This window comes from Thunnus albacares, chromosome 22, assembly GCF_914725855.1.
Source record: "Thunnus albacares chromosome 22, fThuAlb1.1, whole genome shotgun sequence".
Taxonomy (NCBI): Eukaryota; Metazoa; Chordata; class Actinopteri; order Scombriformes; family Scombridae; genus Thunnus; species Thunnus albacares.
Window position 1 is genome coordinate 13,728,097 of NC_058127.1, and position 19,652 is coordinate 13,747,748.

Consider the following 19,652-nt stretch of genomic DNA (forward strand, 5'->3'; position numbering starts at 1 on the left):
CTGTCATGCAGGCTGCTTGTGTCCGTGTCCCAGCATGCATTTGGGTTGCGTGATGTAGGTTCTCTGGCAGCAGTGCTATGAGATAAACCCATTAGTCGTAACAAGCTGCCTGCACAGGGAAGGAGAGAAAAACTGCTTCAATAATAAAGCAAGTCACAGTGGTGCTCTACTGTCTGTACTACTGTTCGCACAAGCATATAAACGAACAAACACACTCGTGTGGTATATACCTTAGAGTTGCATATTGTAATCAAACTTTACCTTTATCTGTTGCTCTCATTTATACACAAGCACACAAGCACACACACACCCTCGCAAGGCCTTTCTTAAGAGAAAGCTTGGCAGACAGCTGAGAGCCTTGGACCTCGCTGTGACTGATTGGGAGAGTATACGACTCTGAAGGCAGTGACGCCTCTAACCCAGGGACAAATAAATCACCATGGTGAAGAGAAAGAGAAGCAGGGGAATAAGATAAGGAAGTCTCACTGTGAGGAACAACACTGCTCCGTGCACCAAAGAAATCAATTAGACTAATGCGCTGTACACATTAAAGGCTGCTTTGACATATAAAATGCTGTATAACAGGCATATTGTAGCTGTTCTACATACAGAATAGCACATGGTTACTGCACATACTCCTCATCCAAGTAAGCCATCAACTCTTTTTTTTTAAAGAAGTGCAATCTGTAACTTTGGATCCAGTAGGTTACTGGTAAATTTGCATAGTTGAACAGTTTGACATATAGATTAAATATTTGCATATTGTATGTTTCTCGTCTGATCATAATCGAGAGTTTGAGCCATTTTACCCAAATATTGCATGGTATCACCATGACTAGGGTCTGGGCAAAAGTTTGTTGCTGAGCCCCTATTGACCCCCATTATACATAGTAGTACTCTAGTCTAGACTTGATTAGTCGATTGACAAAAAATTAATTGGCAACTATTATATAAACAATTTCAAAGTCATTTTTTGAGTAAAAATGCCAAAAGATTCACTGGTAGCAGCTTCTTAAATGTGAAAAAGTGAATATTTGCTAGTTGCCCCAGTTTTCCATGATACAGTAGTACTATAAACTCAACATCTTTGGGCTTTTGAGTGTTGGTCAGACAAAGTTGAATGTGAATGAATGTTAACTTGGGCTTCAGGGAATAACAATCAGCATAGGGGCGAGCTTTACAACACACTCCGTGCGGTGGGTCACGCTCTTACTGAGCTAGATGAAGCTACAGTTAGCTCACCATTAACTAGGTAACATTAATGTAGCTCAGTTAAACAGCAACATTCAAGTAACAGCAAGAGAAAACATCACAGATGTGGTTTAGAGTCTGTGATTTCCCCAGGCGGAGCACGGAAACTCCACCATTTATGGTAACTGATGTTAGCTAAATAATTGATGTTAGCAAACTCAAGATAGATTTCCCTGCGTAAGTGAAATTTATGAGTCATTATGCTGATTTAATTCAATAGCTGGTTCCGGTTGGATCCGGTTCACAGTTAACAAAATACCTGGATTCACTAAGCTTAGATGCTAACAAATTTGTTAGAATCTGAGCTTAGTGAAGTTCTTAATGAACATTTTATTTCCTCACATGCGTTATTATCTACAAAAGCAATGTAAAAAACATTCAGGCAACATAAGCAGGCTTGTCATCTTTAGCCAGTGCTAACTGGGACTTTCAGTGGTTGAAGTAACACTACAAGTGCAAGTGGAAAGTGGTTTTGTAGTCCAACAAGAGCCAATAAAATGTTGTTGTTACCTAGTTTGTCCCTGATAAATTTGAGAGTAATAGCAGGTTTGAATCTTGTGTTCTTAATGTTGATGGTGCAACTACTTCTTTGTGTACACGGATTGAATAACAGATCTAAGGTGACAAAATTATGGAAGATGTAAACACTGATTCAGCAAATGTGACATTCTGAAGATGGAAAAAGTTTAAGTATTTCTTTAGAGTAGTTTGAGGGAAGAAAAATAGACAATGATAAATCAAGCTAAAGTCATTCTCTCTGTCTACCTGTGCCACCACCCCCCTTCCCTTCTTCTTCCTCATCCTCTCTTTCTTTGCTGTGTTTTTTTTTTATATCTGTGTCTTCCTCCTTCCCACTCTCCTTTTTCTCTCCATCTGCCTTTCCATCTCATTTGGTCAGTCAATCAATAATGCTGCAATAATTTGTCTCCATTTCCCACAGCCTATTCACATGTCAAAGAAGCAGGCTGCTGTCTTGAAATACACCGCCTAAAATAATCCAGGCCTCCCACTCACCCGCCGCCAATTAACTTAGCAAGTGGCTGCTGCTATAGGCTAATTAGTTTTGTTGCAAACACTACTCTAATGCAGCGATGAGTGAGTATTAGGATGTTCGTTAATTCACTTCTTTTTTTTTTTTTTTCAGGATTTAAGATAACTCTTCATCTTATCTTGTGGTTTTAGTGTGATGTACTGGTTTGTGAATTTGCCCGACATGTTGTTTACAATCTCTGTTCCAGCTAATGAGCCTACTGATGGCTAATTACATTTGTGTTTATTTTAGGATGGAGGCAATGTTGTCTCTCATCAAATAAACCCTCTTTCTCCACTTTTTTCACGCACACATACACACACAAGCTATTGTTTTACCATCCACAGCTCTTTTTTGCTTTACTTTGTGACGTCCGTGTTGATTAAGCAGCGTGCCGAGCAGCTGGGGGAGCGGCAGCGTTTGGGAGTGATAAAATCCCTTCAGGTGGAACCCTGTCAACACCTGCCATCTCCGCTCTGCTCTCAGCAGTTGCGGGCAGGCACCAAGCCGGGGCGGAGAGAGGAACAGCAAGCACAGCAGTGCAGTGCAACAGCACTTCTACCGTCTGGTGCACCCTGGACAGCTGAGTACCAAGGACAGGTCAAGCGTGTTGTGTATGTGTGAAGGTGTGTGTTCTCGACAGAGAAAAGGATGAAGCAAGGGAGGGTGTGTGCGCATCAGTTGGGTCGAAACTTCTCCTAGATTTTCTGAAGAGCAGATGTTTTCCCGCTCTTCAGATGGCCTGTACTTCAGTGTGAATCAGACATTTGGATTTCTGGCTCCTGGTTGACGCTTTTAGCTCCGTTCTCCTAGCATCCTCCTCCTTCACAACTCCCTCCCTTCAGTCTTCTTTTTGGAGAGCAAGTCATTTCCTGTCTTCTCGCTGGGGTTCCTTTGTGGCAGCCCCCCCCCCCCCCACCTTCAATAAATGATGGCCCCTTTCTCCCCGACAGACACTAACAGCTGCATATATATGGATCCAAATGAGGCTAGGCGAGCTTTTTTTTTTTATGGCTCTTTATGATATATTAATATTTATGCCTCTGCCAACCAAGATAACGATAGCGTTTGAATTTAGCGCTCGCAATTAACAAGTTCCAGCTGCTGCTCTTGGGGTTTGTGTGGATGGGTTGTGCATGTGTGAGTATGACTGTGTGTTTGTGTGTGCGTGTGTGCGTGCATAAGTGCTCAGATGAGAGAGCATGAAGAGGGGGAGTTAAATGTTCCATTTAAATGTTATGTCACGAACTAAAGGGCAGATTGAATCAATCTTGTTGAAGCACAATTAGAATTTTCCGACCGACCCTGTTACAAACATGATGCTACTTTTCTCGCTCATACACGCCAGAGACAATGACCTCAGTGAATGGAACAGATAACAACTCCTTCATATGGGTTCATGATCACCCTATTAATATTATGTTATCAAGAAGCAGCAGACTGATGGTTGGATTGAGTTAAATGCATTTTTAATAATCTTTCATCTTAGGAATTTATTGCATCCACCTTTTTCCATATTCCAATTTCCCTTCCTCTAATATAGCAATTATGCTCAGTAAATTTAGGGGTGAAATCTAAAAATAGAAATATGAAATTAAATAATGGTGTTATTTATATTCTGCTGTCAAGAGCCAAGAGCTTACCCTGCTTGATGTCATGGGGCTTTCCTTGTAGCTCTTATGTGTGTATGTGTGTGTGTGTGTGTATGTGTGTGTGTGCCTCATACACTCTGTGACATCTACCGAGTTGAATGGTCTTAGTCATCCCTGCCAGACATTGGGGGGGGGGGGGGGGGGCAAAAAGGACGGCGCATGACAGCAGCCATGACTCACTCCCACATATCTACTCGGCGGCAACTTGGAACATACAGACATGAGTGATGACATTGGTGGTGGCAGCCCAGTGGGGCGGACAAATCTGCTACCTATTTGTGTGTATATATGTGTTTGAAAATGGTGTGTGAATAGTGCCTTAAATGTATCCAAGACATTCCTAAGATATCTTTTACTGTGTTTATAGTGCAGCCTCACAGAAGCTGTAGACTCTCAAGCATGTTGATTTATTGTATACTAACTGCAGTAGAGATTAGTATATCATATATACTCTATACAGTTAGTATGTAGTATGGAATTGGGAAACAGCTTTTGTCTGTTACATTTGAGCTGAATGCTAATGTCAACATCACCCAGATTATTACAATTAAATCTGTACAAAAATCCTTCAAATTAAATGACAAAATAGGTTGTTGGTCCATGCACTCCAGACTTACAAATAGAAGCATTTTATGTCTTCATTTGTTTATGCCTTCCAAATCCAAATCTGACAAAAAATAAACATGTTTTACAATGTGACGGTGAATGTCTGGTTAGGTTTAGACACAAAAACAACTCAGTTAGGTTGAAAGAAAGGTCATGGTTTGGATTAAAATGACTACTTCCTCAAGGTTAGGAGACCTTTGTCGTCATGGTTACAATAACAACCTTGTGGGTAAGCTTAGGGGACGATTGTGTTCATATTTTTTTTTTAAGAAAACAGCATAGACTCGTCCAATGTTTTGCTGACCCATCCATCCACCCTGATCTCCTCCCGACTCTGTCGCTATATATTAACGTCATCTGATATCCACCTTTGCTCCTGTCATAATTACTATAGCAGCTAGTAAGCATCTGTCACACAAATATAATAAACAACTGATCTTCTTGTTTTTTTCTTGGAAGGGTACTCTCAAAATTTCATGGCAGTCGTTGAGATTTCACTCAAAACTAAATGTCAACCTCCTGGTGACGCCAAAGGAAAAGTCAGGGGATCATGAAAGTAATTTGGATACATTATCTGGGAACCATGAATATCTGTACAGACTTTTGTTACAATCCTTCCAGTAGAAGTGAAAGTTTTGACCTGCTAGGGGCATCACGAAAGACAGTAGGTTTCATTCTCTGGAGAACATGAATGTCTGTAAAAAAAAAAAAAACAACCCAAAAAACTGAATGGCAATCCATTCAATAGCTGTTGAGATATTTCAGTCTGGACTGAATCAGACTGAATCACCAAAGCGGTGGAGACAGCACCAACAGACACACCAACACTGTCCATTCCTGGAGCCATGCTGCTAGAATAGCTCAATAAATAAATAAAAAAAACTTATATTTTCATGCTATTTTTGTTTCAGTCCTTTTGTTTTTTTCCCCCTATCCTCTGTGAATAAGCATTGAAAATGTGAAATCATGCATTTGCAATAAATGTCCCTCAGAGCAGCGCGCAGACAAGATCGATACTGACAGGTCAGACAGATAGAAGGCATGCAGGTAAATTCCTCCCAAAGGAAAGGCAGTCACAACACAGATGGACCAATGAAGCATGAATCCTGCTATGACTCATAATATTAGCATAATCAATTCTAAACCTCTTTTGAACCCAAACACAAAAGCCAATAGATATCTATGAGAGTGCTTAAAAGTCAATTTTCTGCTGGCAGCTCTAACAACAACTAATAAAGCCATTTCTGGTCGCACACATAAAAATATAAGAGGAGGTTGACGGACAGTTACATGCTTTGTAATTCTTATCCAACTTTGCCACCTTCGATTTCTTGTTGAATTCTGCTTGGCTGACTTTTACAGCACTAATAAGGTATCCAATGTTCTCCAGAGCCTGAGCTTGACGTGTCTTTGTGATTGCCGGGCTATTCTTATAAATACCTGAGCATAATAAGAGCCCAGACTGCAGGCGAGTTAAGACATCCAGTCAGCTGGTGGAGGAGACAGTTGTAGCTGGTCGAGCCCAGCTGCTCATTAGTGAACTGGTCCGGTTATCCTTCCTGACAAGTCAGAGATGTCTAACCTCACCCTAGCATAGCATAATTCCAGATATTTCTCAACCAGTCAGGCACAGCAAAGAGCCATGGGAGCCACTGAAAGCCATGAATATTTCACAAAAACATCCCTGTGACTATTGCATTATTATTTCAATGTGTTTTAGGAGTGTTCTGGCATGTCTTCACTGTTTTGGAAAAAAGAAAAGTGATCCTTGAAAGAAAGAATCTTAAAGTCTTGTTCAAGTTTATGAAAAAGAAAAATTGCAACACTGGTCAGCAAGTTGATTTTAGTCGATATAGATGTCCAATGGACTCTGCCAAGGCTAAAAAAATGAGACATACAAGGGGAATAATCCAAAAAATGCCTGTCTCCTCTGTGTCAACAACCACATGTTGACGTCCCTGTCCTCCTACAGCATCCTCACACCTGCTTTCTCGACTCTCTCTCACATTTTCTCCAGCCGTCAGCTCGCATCATGCCAACACTGATATGCAGTTACATGTGAGAGGGCCACCGTAACACAAGCAAAAAAAAAATGGAACGGCTGGTATTTGGGTAAACAGTTCTCACCTTCACACTAAATTAGGTGAGATATCGTAAGGGTTTGACTTTTGCAGGTTGAGGACCAAGCAGCGAGTTCAAAAGTCACAACAGAGTAAATGTTTTTGCTTAAGTAAGGCTATGGCCAGGAACTCTGGGTACTGTTTTATTGAATTTTTGGCAGTTTTTTTACTGCATTTTTGGCCCTCCAGCCACTCTGGGGACAACACTGGCCATATGTATTTATAAACTGTGGAATGAACGGAGCAGGGCAAAACACCAAAAACTGGAAAGGTGATACTCTGTCAATTGCAGCCGCACATTAACAGGGTTGTACTTTAGCTGGGTTCAGTTGGAGACTTTGGCAGTAAAAGGCTCTGTTCTTTGAGGGAACGCTCAAAGAATCTGAGCAGCAACGAGGATCCCACCTTGAAAAGTCATCCCCACTTAACAAATATATGGACATTAAATCTTAGTTAAATTAACAATACCAAAAAAATATAGGATATAGAGAGGAGGTTGGACTGGTGTTTTTCAAGGACGTGTCGACGTGTCACTGTAGGAAAAGCACAGGTGTAAATATTAAAATTGATAGCTGAATTTCATTTAGCTGCTTTGATTTCAGGACACTTGAATAGAACAGAGCCATTGTTAATATTATCAGTAACACTGGTGCTTTTCCTACGACGACAATTCAAAATATCTGCAGTTAAAAAGGCCTATAGCTGCACTCTACACTTGCGTGAATATGATTAGCTAGTGCTAGTCAGCTGATAGCCGAATGAGCCAGTGATTGTGAAGCATTAATGAAAAGCTGATGCCAGTCTGTCTTCAGACTGAATAAATGCTACACTCCATTAATTGAATTCCTTTGAGTAACCTCTTGAAAGTGGAAATCAAACTGACATGCTTTGAAACATTCCCCCAAATCCATAATAATGTGTGTCCTTCAGCAACACTGCAAACCAAAACCTTAAAAATGTTTGTGATGGAACAGTAAAAATGGTGCATTTAACTACTGTGGTAATTGGATAAAGGAAAGCAGTTCAGGTAGATTAAGTTTTCATTACAACCACAAGATGCATTCACAAGCGTGATACAAGATGCTACTTTGCTGTAGGTTGAAACCACAGAAAGTCATCTGTAATGAAAATGTTATTTTCTACACAGTGGACATCGTTGACAAGCCTCAAAAATTTGAACAAAAAACTGTGGAGTGACATTGCTTGTGAATGAAGAACTGTAGTGTGACAGGATGTTATCTGGCAAAAGAAAAGTTTTGGAGAAGAGCTGCAGAAACTCTCCACAGGGAGTTTATTGGCTGGTTGTGGAAGAAGACCTATTGATGGGTACATTTCTCCCGCTCAGTCAGGGTAGGTCTCAACAGACAACTCATTATTTATTTTTCATTCAGAGGCCAGAGATAAAATGGCTGCCGGTCTGACACTGATGTATGAGCATCCCATTGAGGGGAAAATCTACTCTGCTGAACCTCTGAAACTCGACCCGAGCTAATAGGCAAAAATCTAATCGAAAGTGATTAAAAACAAAATTAATGAAACTGGAGGAAAAAAAAAACCCACAATGGCCTTTCCCATGTCAGGAAAGGATGGGTGACGAGGAAAACGCAGCAGATTTCACTCTCATTTGCTAATTGAGGAGATAAGGTAAATCATTCTCAGAGTCAGTGGAATAAACGGCCCTTTAAAAATCAATGGGAGTTACAAAGCGCCTGTGTGAATTTTTTTAGTCCTGGAGGACTGAATCAGCATCTCTTAGAGACGATTCTCATCCTGCAGTTTGCTTTGCTTTGCTTTACCTTTAGCCTTGTAAGACTGAACATTTTAATTGTGACAGTTAATAAATCTGCAAGGAAGCAGAGGGACATATGGAGCTTAAGTTGGCAACTATATCCCATCATTAGCGCCAGCAGCACTATAATACTTGCTATACTAGTTTGTTCATATAAAATCTAAAACCTGAAGCCCTCTGAGAACTTTTCTTGAGATATAAAAAGGATATTATATAAAAAGGAGAATCCATTATGACTGCAGGCTGACCAGTACATATGTTGAAACAAAGATTTTTGTGTTTTTTAAAAAATAATAGCAGCCAATATATCACTTTCAGGTTTTTTAAGTCTCATATATTGATGTCAGCATTAGCCTCAAAAACACAGTATTGGTTTGGCTATAATTTTAACTGTTGGTCGTGTTAGCATTTTTGCCACCACCTCCATTTTAACCATAACTGATCACTGGAGTTCCTTTTATACTGAGATGAAAACTGCATAGTCTATACCTTGTCTTTTTCTCTTTTCTCATTCAAAAATAACCATCTTCTTGTGTTTGCTACTACTTCTTTAGCAAGAGCTAAATCAAAGGTTAGCTACATCCTAACACTAAAGTGCCGGCGAATATGCATCTGCAAGGGGAGACCCAAATATTCTTGGAAGCCACTGATTGTACAGAAGTAGGGTGTAGTTATCAGATTTGCAGCCAGGTATGCCTACAGCTTGGTGAAACTACAATTGGGACTGAAAGGCAAATTTGCTTCCGTGGAAGAAATCCAGGAAGAATTGCAAGAGGCTAAGGACACAGTGACAAAAGATGACTACAGGAAATGTTTCCAGGAATGGGAGAAACGAAGGGTATTGCATCTAAAGGAGAGTACTTTGAAGGGGATTAGAAAAGGTACTACTGAAAGGTTTATAATGACTTTTGTTTTTACAATTTCTGGGAAATATTTTGGGTCCCCATTCATATATGGCAAGTAAGTCAGCCGGTTAAATTATGACAATCGAGATGGAAAAATTCCCATGTATATGACTTGCAAGCATTGACGTTATTGGACTTTATACTTAATACGGTTGGATAATTGCAGAGTTAGTCTTAAAATTAGTTAAAAATACTGTGCATTGACAATATAGTTCTATAGCCATTAAATTTGGGTTTAGTTACCTTGAATGTCAAGCCAGATATATTGGAGCTTTCAGAAAAATACAAGTTTTTCAGTTGTATTTACAACTTGGAGGTTGACATGGACATTATTTACAAGGCCACTGTGGTAACTACGATATAGCATGAATGTGACATATGCAATTACCTACAATAGCCACAGGGGATTTCCACATTTTTTGGTAAGCCAGTCAACATTATTCTTGCTGGGGTCTGTGTTTCCCATATGTCTATAAAAGATTGATGAATTATAGTCATAAGGGAAAAATATTTGAGAATAAGACCCAGGTTGGTTGAAAAAATACAAGAAAATCAAGCTGAGAACAAAATAAGGTTTCAGTAGGACCGTTTTTATTTGCTAAATCCTTGTCAGTTCTTCAGCAACTTGCTGTTCTTAGAAGAAATCGCTGTCTTTGTTTTTTTTCACTCTTGGTTTCAAAACAGTCAATAGGAAATCCCAATCTAATGTTCTAGTCAAAAGGTCCTCGGTGTGATTGTATTGGAGAGGAGGACAGGAAACCCTTAATGAGAGAGTGGGAGGAAGGCTTCTGAGATCATTTAATCATTGTTCCTTATACATCCACTTATCATGCCACAGCGAAACTAGCCTTAATGGCTCAGCTGCACAAGGCAGGATATTATTTCATACATAGGGGAATTAAATGAATGCATGGCAGAGTTCAGTCTCCGGGAGAAAAATAATGGGAATCTGCTCAGCTTAAAATATGGGATTAGTTAACCAGAAAAGTAGAAACACTATGTTTACCATAAACACTGTGATTTTTGTCTGCATTACAACCAATGACCATCAGGAGTGACATTACCGTGAAATGTCACGAATGCATTCACAACAGTTGTCAGACTCTCCCCAGTGAAGGGTTTAGATGAAGGTCACCCGTTGTTTCTCTAGCACTGTCATTATCTGACAGGGAGGGAGAGATAAGAGGTCGCTGATAATAAATGTTCTGCCATGATTGGAAATAATCTTGACAAGAGCCTCTCCTACGGTCCAGAAAAGTCCGTCAATGAAACAGGATTGAGTATGACATGTTTTTGTCTGTGCCAGCCTCATACAATATGGACACGCCACAATTTCAAATGAATCTGCGAGCAGCTCGGTCGATGAGGGATGATTTATGCAAGCGCATTAACCTCTGATGCCTCTCGCTGGGCATAACACTCTGAGGCAACCTTTACCTCAGAGTGAAGAAATGAAAGGGGTGATGTGTGGCTGTTACCACTTTTAAGAATGCTTTGAAGGCAGTCAGTTGGGAAAGACATACTGTCTTTTTTCAACACACAAACTACTACAATGCTGTTCTTAAGAACTCCAGTACATGGATTTGAAATGGTGCTAGAGGAAAGGTCAGGGGAGTAAAGTCAGTAGGGTTCATCCTCTGGGGGCCATGAATGTCTGTACAAAATTTCATGGCAATCCATCAATAGATTCAGTCTGGACCCAAGTGGTGAACCGACCGACACTGCCATCCCTAGAGCCACACTGCGGGCATGGCTATAAAGGGTGACAATTCCTGCACTGAACTGAACTATTAATCTGAACTGCTGAAAGTCAGCACTTTAGCCTCAGTCATTGTTTCATTTTAAACCCAATTGTTCTTGAATACAAAGCGAAATCAATAGAAAATGTGTCAATGTCCAAATACTTAGAGGCTTGACTGTATATTGTGGTTTGGTTCAATGAGCATTTCTTTTACAAGCTGTTCCACAAACCACTCTGAAGTTTGAATATCTGTTTCAGTGGACTGTTTGTGATTCAGGAAGTAGCCATTAAGAAGAAACCGGTGGGAGGGTCATGTTGCTCCCGTTGTGCAGCATGCATCATTGTCTCCATTTGTCTTGTTAGGTGTGGATTGTAAATTGAACATGACACATTGTTTGTGTGCCTTGAATTCAGGTTACACTAAGAGCACATTTTGTCAGGCACTCACATACAGCATGAACATGAAAGGAAACAATAACAGGCATAAATATCTGCAGTCATTTTACATAACCACCTCATTATCAGTCATATACAAGTCCTGTTTATGAGCTTTTTGCCAACAGATACAGGGAAAGGAGTATCATGCTTCACATAAGCTTAAACATATTTTGGTGTGAAATAAGTAAAGTTTGCAAATCAAAAATGGTAAAACATAGAAGGTAGCACTTGTAGCATCAGATCAGTGCAACGGATTATGTATATGGTCTTTTATGTATGGCTACCACAACTTAAAGTGCCCCACCATTCAATTTTTTTTTTGCTTATTGTTACTTCAGTTGGATGTTTAAACTTCATTGTGCAGAATAATGTATGAGTTTTACACTACAAAGATTATTAATTATTATTAATTCCATCATAATTATTGAAATGATGACTGAGCAATGCAGTAAAGCTGTGTTCCAATACAATATTTCACACCAATTCTAGGCAGGTTTTACATTTAGCATACTGTATTACTTTGTATTCACATTCACAAAATTAAGTATACTCAAAAGAGTAAGTATGCATACAAAATATGCTTTATTTTTGATTGTACGTTGTGATGGATACCACTGTCCTGCTGTACTGTATAAGACAGAGGGGACAAGAAGATGTGCACAGCTTAACAAAGTTAGAATAAATTACAAAAACAGGTACTATCACAGCTAATATTTAGTACATTTTGTATACTATTAGTTTGTAGTATGGAATTGGGAGACAGCATAAGATTTGTCCCAATACAGTCCATGAGTCATTATTTGATATTGTCAAATCTGCTTCCTCTTATCACAGGAAAATCTGTATAATGAAGCCTTTATCGACAGCAAGACAAGGTTTCAGGAAAAAAAAATGCTTACGGAGAGTGAGATGTGACACCATAATCAAGATTTTGTAGAGCTTGTCAGTCGTTTCTAAAGTTCATCCATCTTGTGTGAAGTTCAGGTCAAACGTTAGCATCTTCTATTACAGTCACTTTAGGTGGAATTATTTTGGTCTGTAGAGCAACTGCAGGAGAGGTCATTAATCTATGTTTTCTCCAAAATGGGGGAGCACAATCGATACTTTTTTATCTCATTGTGGCATGGACAGGGTAAAACATGCATCAAGACTTAGGCTTAGTGCAACAATATGCCTTGCTGGTGTGAGTTTAATGACTATATACAGACAAAAGTGGATAACCAAGTTTAAGAAACATGAGAAAAACTTCGGATGCCTTGGAGGTCTTGTGCATCAGAGCGAGAGCGAGAGAGAGAGAGAGATAGAGAGAGAGAGAGAGAGTGAGAGTACCGGGGCCAAAACTCAACGTCTGTGAATTAGAGGAGATGTGCTGGCAGTGCAGTCACCTTGGTGGTCTTTATACGTCCTCCGGGGACAATTCTGCAGAAAAACAAAAGAGGTATGCAAGTCGGAGCTGCCCTGGCTTCACAGATGCTCACCTTTGTCTGTCCTCCTACTCTTTTTGCAGGCTGTTAAGATGATTGCTGATGAGCAGCAGCTGTGCTGAATGGAACACAGGTGTGGGTCATTAGAGGAGATTATCAAATCCTACTCAGTACTACTGGCATTGTGTCTATGAGACAAAAAAGAGCCAAGAGAATATTTACAATTTGGGATAAGCCTGAGTATTTTTGGACAAGTGATCAATTAAGGCACAAAGGTTTTTTTTTGTTTTCTGGGATGATTTAATTAGTATAGCTTTGTGATAGCTACAGATGAAAACATTTTAGTGCCAGAGAGTGGCCCAGCAGAACTGATCCCTGCATCAGGTGGTCAGTCGCTAACTGTCCGTCAAGTTACATAAAATTGGATACTGCAACACAGCTAACATGATAGCAACGTTCATTTTTAACCTTCCAATCCTCTCTGTTCCCTTAAACATCTACAAGATTAAGAGGGTTTGCAATTGGTTAATGGTGTGAATTCATTTTTAAGTCCACAAAAGTTAATCTCTAAGTGAAAGCGATTTCAGACTGAACCTGGGTGTGATGTATTGTTCTTGCATTTTTCTTTAACCTGTAGTAATTGATTTTTGGCCACTTGGGAGCCCAAGATTGGTGGGACAAGCTGTAAGCACAACATTGACATACTGTATCATCACCACCAACTTTGTCTGTCAGCAATTTGGTGCCGTGCATGCAGGTTTATCAGAGCTCGCTTGCTGAAAATGATACTAATATGCACACTGAGACTGAACCATAACAGACATAAAACCAAAACAAATCGCTGAAAGAGACTGTAAAGCTCTGGCAAATTTAGGGGAACTGCAGAATCGGATGATGATTCTGTCTTTTTAAAGTGACACCTCTAATATTGTAAATCATAATTTAACCTTTTGTTCATAAACACATTGATTAGTGCAGCTTTAAGGTTCACAAACCACAGATGCATTATTCAGTTACATAATGATGTTTGCAAATTTCCTTTTTTAAACTTTGACAAAAGCCAAACTATAAACATAGTAAACATTTTACTTTTTTGTCACTTTTTATTGCCATTCGCAACTTAATCTATCCTCACTCTTTTATTGCCATTCATGTCGTTTTAAAATCACTCTTGAGCTGTTACATATTACATCTTATACATAATGGAAGAACCATTAAGGCACACAAACACACCCCGCCTTGTTGTTGCTGGCCTTGGTGCTGAACCTGCACTGCCGTCAGCTTCTGCTGGTAAACAACTGACAAACTCAGAGTAGATTAATGCCAAACTGGTGAGCAGCACTTTGCATGTAAAGCGAGTCTAAGTCAGAAAGCAGCACGGTCAAGTGGAAGTAAAATAAATTTCCAGGATGACCAGTCCCATTCTCCTCATCTTGACAAGGTAACTCTCAGCAACTAAGAGAGACGTCTCCTCTCTGCGTGCTCCTCCTCCAGATTCAGCCTCATCTTACACAAACATACATATGGGCCCACACCTCATTAGACAGACAGAGAGTGACATGACACGCAGCATTTCAGATGCTTTATTTGTATATATGTAAGCAGTCAGCACACCTGAAAACACATAATCTGTGCATGCATTTAAATGTGTGCAAATGTTTTGTTTTAAACATGAGCGCACACACACGCTGTTTCATACATTACTTTAAATCCAATTAGAATGTGTGATCCAGGAGAAGTCTTACCAGTGCACATACACACACTCACACACTGCACACACCAACCATTGTGCAACCAGCTGGAGTTTGTCGTTGCTCTTCTCCGAGCATTAATGTATTTCTCGCTCTCCTGCTCCGCGCGTCAAAGGATTACAGTCTCATTTGGAGTTGGCATTTTCCTCGTGTGCCACTGTCAGGGGACTGACTGTCTAAGCCACACTGCAATAAAATGTTAATCTTAGTAAGTTTTTTTCTTTTTCAGTTTTAAAATATTTTTCCCCCTATAATATGTGAAACATTGTCCTAGAGTACTGGGATGAGATAATTCTTCCTCTTTTAGATGCAGAAAGAATTTTTCTATTTAAAGAGTCAATTCATGAATCTTGAAACTGAAAATAAGACAGTAGATGCTCTTTAAAAAATTTGGATTTAAATGTGTAAAATTACTTTTTAGCGGAGATATTTTCTGGCAGTGCAGTTTTCCTCAGTTGCAAGACACACAGCTTAAAAACCCTCCTTTCCTTCCTTCCTTCCTGTCAACTTGAATGCACTAATCTCTACTTTCTAGTTTCCCTCTCTCGCCTCTCTTTCACACTCACATTTATTATCGAGTCTTTGATGTCTGACTATTCTTGCCGCTGTTTAAAAAAAAATTGGAACATTTGCTCTGTAAGTGTGGGAGAATGGAGAGACTGAAACACTGCAAAAGGTCTGAGCTGGCCAACTCACGATCAACCGTCCACCCTTAAAGATGTTATATTAGCACACATGCACACACATTCACAAACCACCACTCTTCTAAACAAGTCATACAGAGCAAATGAGAGCAAAGCGTCGCACTGATGGAAGCAATGAGCCGACAGAAGGGAGGGGAAGGAGATGGAGGGGGGTGAAAAGTGTGAAAGATGAAAGGCAAAATGTGAAGAGAAAAGAGACGAGGTGACATATTAACATAGAGCAAACGAGCATTTGCAACATTTTTAGGCTGTATTTTACTCTGTGTGGCTGCTGTCGCTTTCGAACACGCTCATTCCTTCTTTCATCGTCTCATTCTTTAATTCTCCTTCCACTTATCAGCAATCCCTCCATCTCTCCTTTTCTGTTCCCTCCCTCCCCATGCCCACGTTGCTGCCTAGTCATTGAGATTCATTCGTTTGGCCTGACAGCTTTGGCAGATACAGCACTTAGTCCTTATTGAGGAGGTAATTCATCTTTAATTCTACCAACCCCTGCTGCAAGTTAGTCCTGCCTAAGTGTCTGCACAATACCATCACACATAAGTAGACTTTTTGCACAGATAAAGAAGAATCTAACGTTAATTTAACACCTGCTTTTCCAAACTCAACACAAAAGACTGCTGATACTATTTCTTACATTGATTTCACATGCACATTATCTCTGCACACCAAAATTCGTATGTGCTTGCTCAGCCAATCAAGATCTCCCTTTTTAAATATTACTGGATTTGTGTATAAAAGGGTAGGAGACCTAATTCACACCATATTTTGTTGTGGAAGGAATGGGCCAAAACTACTGCCCATGACTGCAATATCAGACCCCTAAAATGACCTAAAGAATTGCATATATTTAAATTTATAGCTAAGGGGTGTGGCTAGTGTATGACCAATGGTGACATTTGCTGATGGAGGCTGTGAGATGCAGTTGAAAGCTCAAAACCAATTGGTGACACTGTCACTGAACATTGGTGACATTGTTAATATAAGAGGTTGTTCAAGTTTTACAGAGCTCCAAATGCTACAATTAAATGCTGTGTGGTGCACTTAAAAAAAAAAAAACTATAGGCTGGCACTACTGATAGCTCCAACCCTTCCGTATTTTTTTGTTAAATCACACCAGGGAGCATTTCAGAATGGCTTGTTCAAATGGTGAAATTTCATCAAAAAATTGTAACAGCACTCATATTATCCAAGTTTACCACAAGTCTAAACAATGCTTGGTTTCCAGATTAGACCTCTTGTGGAGAATTGCGTAAAAACTGTGATTGATTGACATCTCCCTAATTCACTCACTCCAGAAAGGCACAGCAAAAAACATCAGCATGTCTTCCTGAAATACGCAGTGCTGAAGTTTTGGTGACAAAATGACTACTCATGCAGCTAGTTAGTGAACTATTGTAGCCGGCGAGCTAATGGCTAACATTCTAACGTGTTAGCAGTCATTAAATTTACCTTGCGAGGCAGCTGGATTTGCGAGATCACGACATCACAAGATCACCCGAGAATCCATCTTGTTAGGCTTCAAGTCATGAGCTTGTGTCCGAACCACCAGTGATTTGGACCAATCAGCGTCCTGTGAGGATTTTTGCGTGATCTCACAAATCCAGCTGCCTCGCAAGGTAAGACAGTGATAGACAGATGGTTCATCCAATCACCTGCCTAGCATATTTTGAAAATACCTGCCCTTTTCCAGTTTCTTAGGACGATTTCTCAGATGGTTCTGTGTATTAAACCATCTGGCGCATAGGGTTATCATCAAATAGCTCTCTGATCTCCTTTCACCTCTGAAGAGGAAAAAAAGCTGTCCAAGCTACAGTAGCTATTGCAGTTGCTTAATGGGATAATACGCTCACACAGTTTATTCAAGAGACATATTTGACATCAACTCCTGTTTCATAACTATCTAAAATCATGGATTTTTTTGTAAATTAGGTTATACTCTAGTAGAGGAGAGTTAAATAAAACTGGACAGTGACGAACAGCTAAACTACAATAAATTCCTCCATTTTGAACCCTCAAACTCTTCATTCCCTCAAGTTCACCAAAGCTAGACTTGCGGAAGATTCGTACTGATTTACTTCTACTCTGTGAACTGGATCCACTGATTGTGGCAATTCCATTGAAATTAATTTTTACCACAAAATCTTGGTGGTTTAAATGCTGATGTGACTGGGCCTTTATGGCAGGACAACTTACTCCTTTACTATTTTTTATTAGCACAGACTTTTTAGTGTCCTCACGTATTTTCTAGCCTAGCTGTGCCCACATTCAACTTGATAAAAGATCTATAATCTGCCAGAAAAAATGAAAATGTGTGTGGGTGTTTAATATACTGTAATTACAATAAATTATTGTGTCACTACTGTAGCCAGAGAGCTAATGGCTAACATCTTTGTACTGTGCCGTTTACTCCCACCTGGAATTTTGGTCTCAGGATTGTACATCATTTTTATTGTGAGTAATGTTGAAAGCGTTATATTTCTTGCTCTCAGTAAGTTATAATATAAATATTTTAGCACAGACACCCAAGTGCCCAGAATTCAGAACGCTCTGTATGAGTGTGTTTTTCACACAAACCCACTAAATTGTTGCACATACAACAAATTATGACTGCAAACACCACAGCTAGCAATAAATAATCTATGCTAATATGTTCTCTCCATAGATTCCTACTGAGTGTTTTATGCCATTTGCAAACAATGCAAGACTCCATGCTGGTTAACACACAGAAACACAAATCGTCATGGCGAGACAGAATGGGCTGCACTGAATCCCCAGGCCACCTCACCGAAATACATCCAGACAAACTCCTCTCCTTACAAACACACATCCAGTACACACACGCACACATACATTAGCCCCACAGAAAAGAGAGGGATTCCCCAGACACACAATCACAGGCACGCGTGTGCATATACAAGCACACATACATCCGGTGCATGCGCAGACATCTACACATAGTCGCAATGCTTACACACACAACTGACCACAACATGCAAGCATCCGAGGAGATTTATTAACAGAACTGGACAGGAGGGAAGAAATCTGCCTTGCTAAAGGGCCTAATGACCTCATCTGTGGCCAGCAGCCGACATGACTGATAACGTCCAAGAACACACACTCAAACAGACGCACACACATCGCCGGGGGCTCGTCCTTTCCTGCCCTCTCCGACACTGTTCTCACTGTGTTGTAAGGATTTAATTTTACACCATGCTACATTGCACCCTGATTAGCAGTGAGCTGCACCTTCCTTGGATTAACAAAAAAAAAAAAAAAGAGAGAGAGGAGAAGTGCGTACACTGTCCGTTTCAATACACTGAGCTGGGACTAGTACAGTAGGGCTCTGTTTTCTTCAAATAACTGAAATACACTGCATCACACACAACAAATAAACCTAAAATCCACTGCAACATCACACACACACACACACACACACATGCTCTGTCTGTTTCTCTTTTTTCATTTTCTCAGCACCGCACAGCTCTAAACAGAACCACCTTAACTCCATAAGACAAAGACATGACAAAGACAAAGACAGGGAGGTAGAGAGATGGGCACGTAAGAACTGGATCAAAAGATGTATTGAGATTTTCAGAGAGATGAAAAACAGATCATTTCACCTCCTACTGGTGTTTCATTCTGACCTGTTCTCTCATATTCTCTGGATTTCTCTCTCTTTCTTTCATTCTCCTTTAACACTGGCTGGCTGGACCCTGTGTTGTGTTATGAGGCGTGTATGTGTGTGCGAAAGTGTGCTTGCGAGCATTTGTTTGCATGACATAAACCCTTGTGACAGGTCTGAGCATAGCCGACTGATGATGATACCAGCCGCACACACACACACACACACACCCCTTTCACAGCCTCCTGTCTCCCCCTTCATCTCTTTTGTTTCCCTCTCATTTAAGCCCAGGGTTTTCTCCTGCTCCTCTTTCAACTATTTTTCTCCTCTATGCTGCATTTGTCAAGGCTTTCACCATTTTCCGCTCTCAGACCGGGGCTCAGCTAGTTACCTTGTAGATACAGTAGATACAGTAGACAAGTTGTGTGGGTTTTTGTGCGAGCCTTCTTCGTGCAACATCATTAAATAGGCTAGATAAGCCAGATATGTGCTCTGCCTACCTGCCTCCAAGGCCGTTATTGTGTGTGTGTGCATGAGTGTGTGTGTCTGCAGCGAGACACCCCTTAAAGTGGATTTTCAACTAATACCCTACAACTTACTTCAACCCACCCTCTGG

The 19,652-nt window shown here is 40.2% G+C and overlaps 1 protein-coding gene across 2 annotated transcripts in view; it reads right to left on the bottom strand.

Moving 5' to 3' along the window:
- The window catches only part of LOC122973373, a 121,713-nt gene that overhangs the window by 33,313 nt on the left and 68,748 nt on the right, over nt 1–19,652 (bottom strand). Inside the window, exon 1 of one of the 2 annotated variants that reach the window (XM_044340824.1) lies at nt 12,918–13,232. The exons of the other annotated variant lie outside the window; for it this stretch is intronic. The gene's annotated coding sequence lies outside the window, so the exon portion shown is untranslated. Of the gene's footprint in view, nt 1–12,917; nt 13,233–19,652 lie in introns of those variants that run through there. 2 annotated transcript variants of the gene reach the window in all.